Here is a 6,904-nt window from a genome sequence, read left to right as displayed (position 1 = left end):
ACCGTTCATTCACCCCGCAAATGGCTGCTACGACCGGCGCGCTGAGCCGATCCGAAGCCAGGAGCCAGGTGCTTCTCCTGGTCTCCCATGCGGGTGCAGGGTCCAAGGACCCGGGACATCCTCCACGCCCCGGGCCACAGCAGAGAGCTGGACTGGAAGAGGAGTGACCGGGACAGAATCTGGTGCCCCAACCAGGACTAGAACCTGGTGTGCCAGCGCCACAGGTGGAGGATTAGCCTAGTGAGCAGCGGCGCCAGCCTGTGTCTAGTCTGATCAGAACCTGCATTTCCAATTTTCTCCCTGGTAGTGCTGCTGGACTCTTACGTTTGTAGAGTTTAAATGAAACTCAGAACCAGTGTTGTAGTGCAGGTGGCTAAGCTACTGCTTGCAAAGCTGGCATCCCATTTGAGAGAGTTGGTTCAAGTTTCTGGCTGCTTTACTTCCAATACAGCTTTCTGCTAATGGGCCTGGAAAGGTAGCAGAAATGGCAAAGCACTTCAGTTCTTTCCATCCTCATGGTAGACCCAGATGGAGTCCCTGGCTACTAGCTTCACCCTGGCCCAGCCCTGGGAGTTGGGCCATTTGAGGAGTGAGATAGCAGATGAAATATCTGTCTGTAAATGTGTATGTCTCTCTTGGTCTCTTTTCCCTTCAGATAAATATTTTAGAAAACTAAATCAAATTCATCTTTGGCTCTAAACCAGTTCTTCCCGTCTCCTATTTCTGTTACAGATACCACTGTTCTCCAAGACATGCAGGTTTGACACCTAATTGATCTTTGCCTCTTCCTTCCCCAGTCAGTCACTTGCCAAGGTTGCCAAGTCCCATCGATTGTTTTTTGAGATTATATCCAGTACCATACTTTCAGGCCCTTCTCATACCTACTCCAGGACAACTACAATAACTCCTTGCTGGTCCTGTCATCATCTCTAGTTTCTTACTTCTTTGAACTAATTCTGCACCTTATCACCTTTAATCTTCCTAAAGCATGGATCTGGTAATATCTCTGCTAGACACAGTGGCTCTCTGTGGCTCCAGAAACACAATACTCCACAAAACATGGCTCCAAGTTATTTTGCTGGAGTTTCCTCCCATTCCTTTGCAACTGGCTATACTTTAACTTTTAGATAATTTGTAAAAACAGTATAAATAAGTATTTAAAATTTCCCACTTCACTCTTTAATTGTGGACTTTAGGTAATGACTTCTTCCAAAAACAGGAAGAAAGGAGTAGTGGGGCGGGGGGAGATACTTATGGTGGAGAAAACTGAAAACTGACAAACGTAAGCTCAGGCAGGCACACAGGTCACATCGCTATATCCAGTAGCCTCTCCTTAATCCTGTCCCTCCATCTGCCTTGGCATTTCTCCAAGTTCCAGTCTTGCCCATTTGCCTTCTAGCTTCCTTGGCTCTTCCTTGGGGATTTCATCCATCAAAGTCATTGATTGTAAATAGGGCCAGGGTTGAATGACAAAAGAGAGACAGACTAAAGCTATTTTGAGCGGCAGCTAATATTGTTAGAAGCTCAGTTTTATGTTCCATGAGGGTTCAACACTTAGGTGTGTTGGTATAAAGATAGGGGAACCCCTATATTTGGTTTTCATTTTCCTTTTCCTTTTCTCCTCATTGTGTGTGCATGACTCTAGGTGCTAAACATGGGCTAATAAATTTATTCCTGCAGAGTGGGACTCTATCATTTGAAAAATCCAACACAATTGTCATCCTGCATATAAAATGGTACTTGGTTAAACTGACAATTGGAGGAGCATCAAAATAGGCCTGACTGGAATTTAAAATTTTATTATACTTGTTAGCAAGGAAGACACAAATCATTGAGGATTTATAGCCATTTCTTAAAGGAATCCCCAAATTCTAACATAAAATTAAATAATTGGTGCAGAAATGAAAAAGCAAGAATATACAAATGATTAATATTATGAAGGCAAATTGAAAGTTGTAAGAAAATTTAATAGTGAATTCAAGTATTACTTTCTCTGTGATGTGTTCCTTTGAGAGGCAGAGAGAGAAGAGAGGGAGATATACCCCATCTACAGGAACTCAGTCCAGGCTTCCTATGTGTGATAGGCACTCAACCTCTTAAGCCATCACTGCTGCCTCCCAGAGTGCATTAACAGGAAGCTGGATTCAGGAGCAAAGCCAGATATGGAACCCAGGCATTCCAGAAGGCTAACTACCCACCCCAAATTAAAGGTTTAACACTCTTTATTATTCCTGTTGCTTTTACTTTCCCAACAATGGATGTCTTGAAAATATACATAAGTGGGGCTGGTGCTGTTGATGCAGTGCTGACATCCCATGTGGGTGCCGGTTCGAGTCCCAGCTGCTCTACTTCCAATCCAGCTCTCTGGTATGGCCTGGGACAGCAATAGAAGATGGCCCAAGCCCTCCGGCCCCTGTGCACGGGAGACCCAGAACTTCCTGGCTCCTGGCTTCGGATCGGCACAGCTCCAGCTGTTGCGGTCACTTGGGGAGTGAACCAGCGGATGGAAGACCTCTCTCTGCCTCTCCTTCTCTCTCTGTGTAAGTCTGACTTTCAAATAAATAAATAAAATCTTTTTAAAAAAGATTTTTTTAAAAAAGAAAATATACATGAGCAAGAGAAATAAAGTTAGTTTACTGCAAAAAGGAAAACAAAGATAATACCTTTCTGCAAAAGTATAGAACAAGAATCCCCAAGTGGGTCTAGATGGTCCCTTATATACTGGCACCTCTGACTTAGAGCAAATTTAAGGTACCACTAGACAAGGGATACAGTGCTAAGAATAGGCGGGGCTGCTATTTAAATGCTGTGTGTCAAATGCACTGGCACAGGAACCTAAAAAGCCCATCTTTCTGGTTCTGTACTGTTATTACCACTTTCAAGGTAGATTTACTAGGATTATTCTCTCCTCTCTCTTCTAAAGTCTATACTGGGGGATCTCTCCCCTCCCCCAACTTCTTTTCTTTACAGTGACCCTTGCTATGTTTCTGGTAAGAGTTGAAGAAAATTCAAAAGTTGTGTGAGGGTACTTGAAAAAGTCCATGGAAGGGCTAGTGTTGTGGAGCAGCAGGTTAAGCTGCTGCCTGCAACTCAAACATCAGCTATTAGTGCGCTGTTTCCAGTCCCAGGTGCTCTTCCTCTGCTCTTGTTCCCCGCTAATTCACCTGAGAAGGCAGCAGATGCCACATATGTGGGAGACTGGGATGGAGCTCCTGGCTCCTGGCGTCAGCCTGGTCCAGACTTGGCTGTTGCAGACATGTAGGGAATGAACCAGCAGATAGATGCAAGATCTCTGTCTCCTTCCCTTTCTGTCACTCTGTCTTTCAAATAAACCTTTAAAAAAAAAAAACTTCCTGGAAAATGGAATTAAAACATAGTTCATTTTGGTCCTTAACTTTTGAAATCTATGCACGCAAGATGGCTTCATTAGGACTTTTATGAGAAATGTGTATCATGAAAAAAGTACGCGAGGCTGGCACTGTGGCGTAGTGGGCTAAGCCCCACCTGTGGCACTGGCATCCCATTTGGATGCTAGTTTGTATTCCATCTGCTCCTCTTCTGATCCTGCTATGGCCTGGGAAAGCAGTGGAAGATGGCCCAAGTGCTTAGGCCCGTGCATCCGCATGAGAGACCCAGAAGAAGCTCCTGGCTCCTGGCTTCGGATGGGTGCAGCTCCGGCCGTTGCGGCCATCTGGGGAGTGAGAAAACATGTTTCCAGCCATTGGTTTATTACCCAAATAAATGGCCACAATGAATGGCCACAACAGCCATGGCTGGACCATGCTGTTTGTCAATAAGACAAAAATTTGAGACCCTTTTTTTAATACATCATGCAGTGGCGCTCTATGGTCACTAGGATGCGCTGCTAGCATTTCTAGCCAGGCAGTCATCTTACCAGGAGGGTCTGAAAAAAGCAGAAAGCTTTTCTGTCTAGTGTTTGCAGTTGCTAATCGCTGAACCAGTCACTTAACATTTTACACAATGTCATAGGCAGATGTTAGGAATGACAACATCACCCCATCACTTTCTCACTTAAAAACTGTGATTATACTACAATGCTATATTAGGGATGACCCTGCAACAAAAAGGTCTAAAAGACAAATATGTATAGAACTCACTATTCTAATAAAACTTGGAAAAAGTAAGCTGTTAACATTTAGTGGTATGATTATTCTGTGTTTCACAAAAGTTAGGCATAAATGGGAAGCAGATCAAGACATTTAGAATTATGTCTATAAACAATTTCTTACTAGTTATAATCAGTGTCAATCTCTATTATAGTCCTCTTTAATCATTATCAAACGTAAATTGATATTCAATAGGTTAAAAGACAAACTCATATGCCCCAAATTGGTTACCTTGCCCATGCCCACCAACAGCGTTCTCTTAACTAATTTTGTGCTCAGTTGATTAGAAATAATGCATTTCACTACAAAATAAAGGATGAGGTTTCAAAAACACAACAGATATTTGGTGTGAATGCACTTTTGCCAAATTCAGAATGCAGGGGTGAGTGTTTGGCTTAGCAGTTAAGACAATACTTGGGATACTAGCATCCCATACCAGAGTGCCTGAGTTCAAGTCCTGGCTCTGCTCCCAGTTCTGCTTCTTGTTAATGTGTACCCTGGGAAGCAGCAGGTAATGATCAGATAGTTGGGTCCCTGCCACTCATATGGGAGACTCAGATTGAGTTCCCAGCTCTGATTCGGCCTTGGCTGTTGTGGGCATTTGGGGAGTGAATCAATTATCCAGTTATCCCAACAATGCAGTGCTTAAAGCAACAGTAAACACTTACCCCAGTTTCTCTGGGTATGGGTTTGGGAGTGGCTTAACTGGGCATCTCTGGCTTGGAATGTCTCACTAGTTGGCGGCCAAGATGGTAGGTGGTCCTGACTGGGGATGGAAAATCCATTTCCAAGCTGGTGCAGATTATTGGTGTGAGGCCTCTGTTCCTTGCCAGGACACCTCTTCATGGGGCTGCTTTAGTGTCCTCATGATATGGCAGTCGGTTTCCCTCTAAGTAAGTAATCCAAGAGAGCATAAGGCTCGAGCTACAAAGTCTTCCATGGAGTAGCCTTCATATCCACACCGTGTAATTTCTATTAGTTACACAGGCTAGCCCAATCCAGTATGGGAGAGACAACATAAAGGTGAGAATACCAGGAGGTAGGGATTACTGGGGATCATTTTCAAGACTGGCTCCCTTATTTATTTCTTTTTAAAAAGATTGATCTGTCTCAAAGGGTATTCCTGAATTCTAGTACCAGCTCTTGAATAATATATTACCTTGCCATTTATCCTAAATGAAAAAGTATCTCTGGGGACAGACCCACAATTAGTAAATGGAAAAGACCGAGAAAAAGGGAGACTCATTGCTAGGTATATTCAATGAATCTGGACACCCTTAGCCATTAATTGCTTTAATTTTAAAGAAAGGTATTTGCAGAGACTCTAGTCTTTTCCTATTCAAATTATATGTCTGGACAATACTCTGAATTATAATGGAAAAAGCAACTTGTGGTTTTAATCAGTAGGAAGTGAAATTTGGCAACTTCTTTATGTTTGAATAGAACAAGATGAGCTGCATCTTCAATTGCTTTTAATGTACATTCTGTCCTGCTTTTTATCCAAGAACCTGGACACCACAGAGAGCACAGCCGCCTGCTGTTTTTTTTTTTTTTTTTTTTTTTTTTTTTTTTTTTTTTTAAGAATGTCAAGAAGGTGTGGCATTTCCCCAAGAAGAAGATTCTTGTAAGAACAGTTCTGAGACTGAACATAGGATTTATATTTAACCTTTCTATACGATTTTATATATATATATATATTAAGATTTAAAAGCGAGATTTATCAGAGTCAGAGACCTCCATCAGGGAGGGGGACTTCCAAGCGAGGAAAAACCCTTCTATATTCTTATTTAGCTTTAATGACGCCTCTTGTTCGTTTCTGTCTTTTAACTGTTAAAGTAAAATGGAGCTTATACGTCACTGCACGCGCTCTGTACACCGTAGACCGCTGGGAGTCCTGCGAGTATTATGAGGAAAAGCACTGCCCACGAGGGGTTTAAGAGACTTGAGTTTTGCGTCTGCTGCGAATTAGTTTTAGAGCTTCTGGAAAGTTGTTGAACTGGGGTTTCCCTTCTGAAAGCGGCGGGTGAGGATGGGATGGCAGAAGCTCTGGGTCGGAAGGTTTTCCTTCACCGGAGAGGCTGGCACGACCAACACGCAATGCAACTGGAACCCGCAGCACCTCTGCTCCGCCCTCTTCGCTCTTCTTTCAAAATCTTGAGCGACTCCCGCACACTCTCGCTTAGCATCCCACGCAGTCCGCCCCGCGGCTCTCGACCGAATCCTTGGCGGCCGTGTTTCAAACAGGGCAGGCAGTTCTGTTCTTCGTGGGCTGAGAGACCGCTGCGGCACAAAGGCTGACGTCCTTGGTGGAAGTCTCCGTCCCTTTTCCTCCTCACTCCTCTAGGCCTTTCCCTGGTCCCCCGCGGCGGGAGCTCCGTGTGGCGCCGTTGCGGGCAAGCCCGGCGGCTCGGGCTCTGAGGAGGCAAATGGCTCCTTTAACCTGTGACCCGGCCTCACGATCCCGGGCCCTTCCCCGCAACCGCCTCGGTGTGTAAATTCATAGCGTGACGAAGCAGCCGCGGTTTTCTGTCAAAACAAAACAAAACAAAACAAAACAAAAAAACAACACCTCAATCGTGGCGTCACATGCACGCCTCTCTAAGTTAATCACTGAGCTGGGAGAACACCTTCCTGCGGCCATCATTCATCTCAGAAGCCCTGCCTCTCTCCTCGGGACAGGCGGGCAGTTGCGGCTGGGGTTGGAACTACGAGGCCCAGAATCCCCGCGCGCATGCGCGTTGCCATTGTGATGCTCCTTTCCCGGTAACTCGCCCTCT

General features: G+C 44.6%; 1 long non-coding RNA gene across 1 annotated transcript; it reads right to left on the bottom strand.

Moving 5' to 3' along the window:
• Positions 1–1,783: 1,783 nt before the first annotated feature.
• On the bottom strand, positions 1,784–6,690 carry LOC127483696 (uncharacterized). The gene is made up of 2 exons (XR_007910197.2): positions 4,796–6,690; positions 1,784–3,691 (listed from the first exon to the last, which is right to left on the bottom strand). It is a non-coding gene; the product is annotated as an uncharacterized lncRNA (long non-coding RNA).
• Between the last annotated feature and the right edge of the window lie 214 nt (positions 6,691–6,904).

This window comes from Oryctolagus cuniculus, chromosome 12 (assembly GCF_964237555.1).
Source record: "Oryctolagus cuniculus chromosome 12, mOryCun1.1, whole genome shotgun sequence".
NCBI classification, from domain to species: Eukaryota; Metazoa; Chordata; class Mammalia; order Lagomorpha; family Leporidae; genus Oryctolagus; species Oryctolagus cuniculus.
The sequence above is the reverse complement of the archived record's forward strand: the minus strand, read 5'-3'. Positions and strand labels throughout refer to the sequence as shown.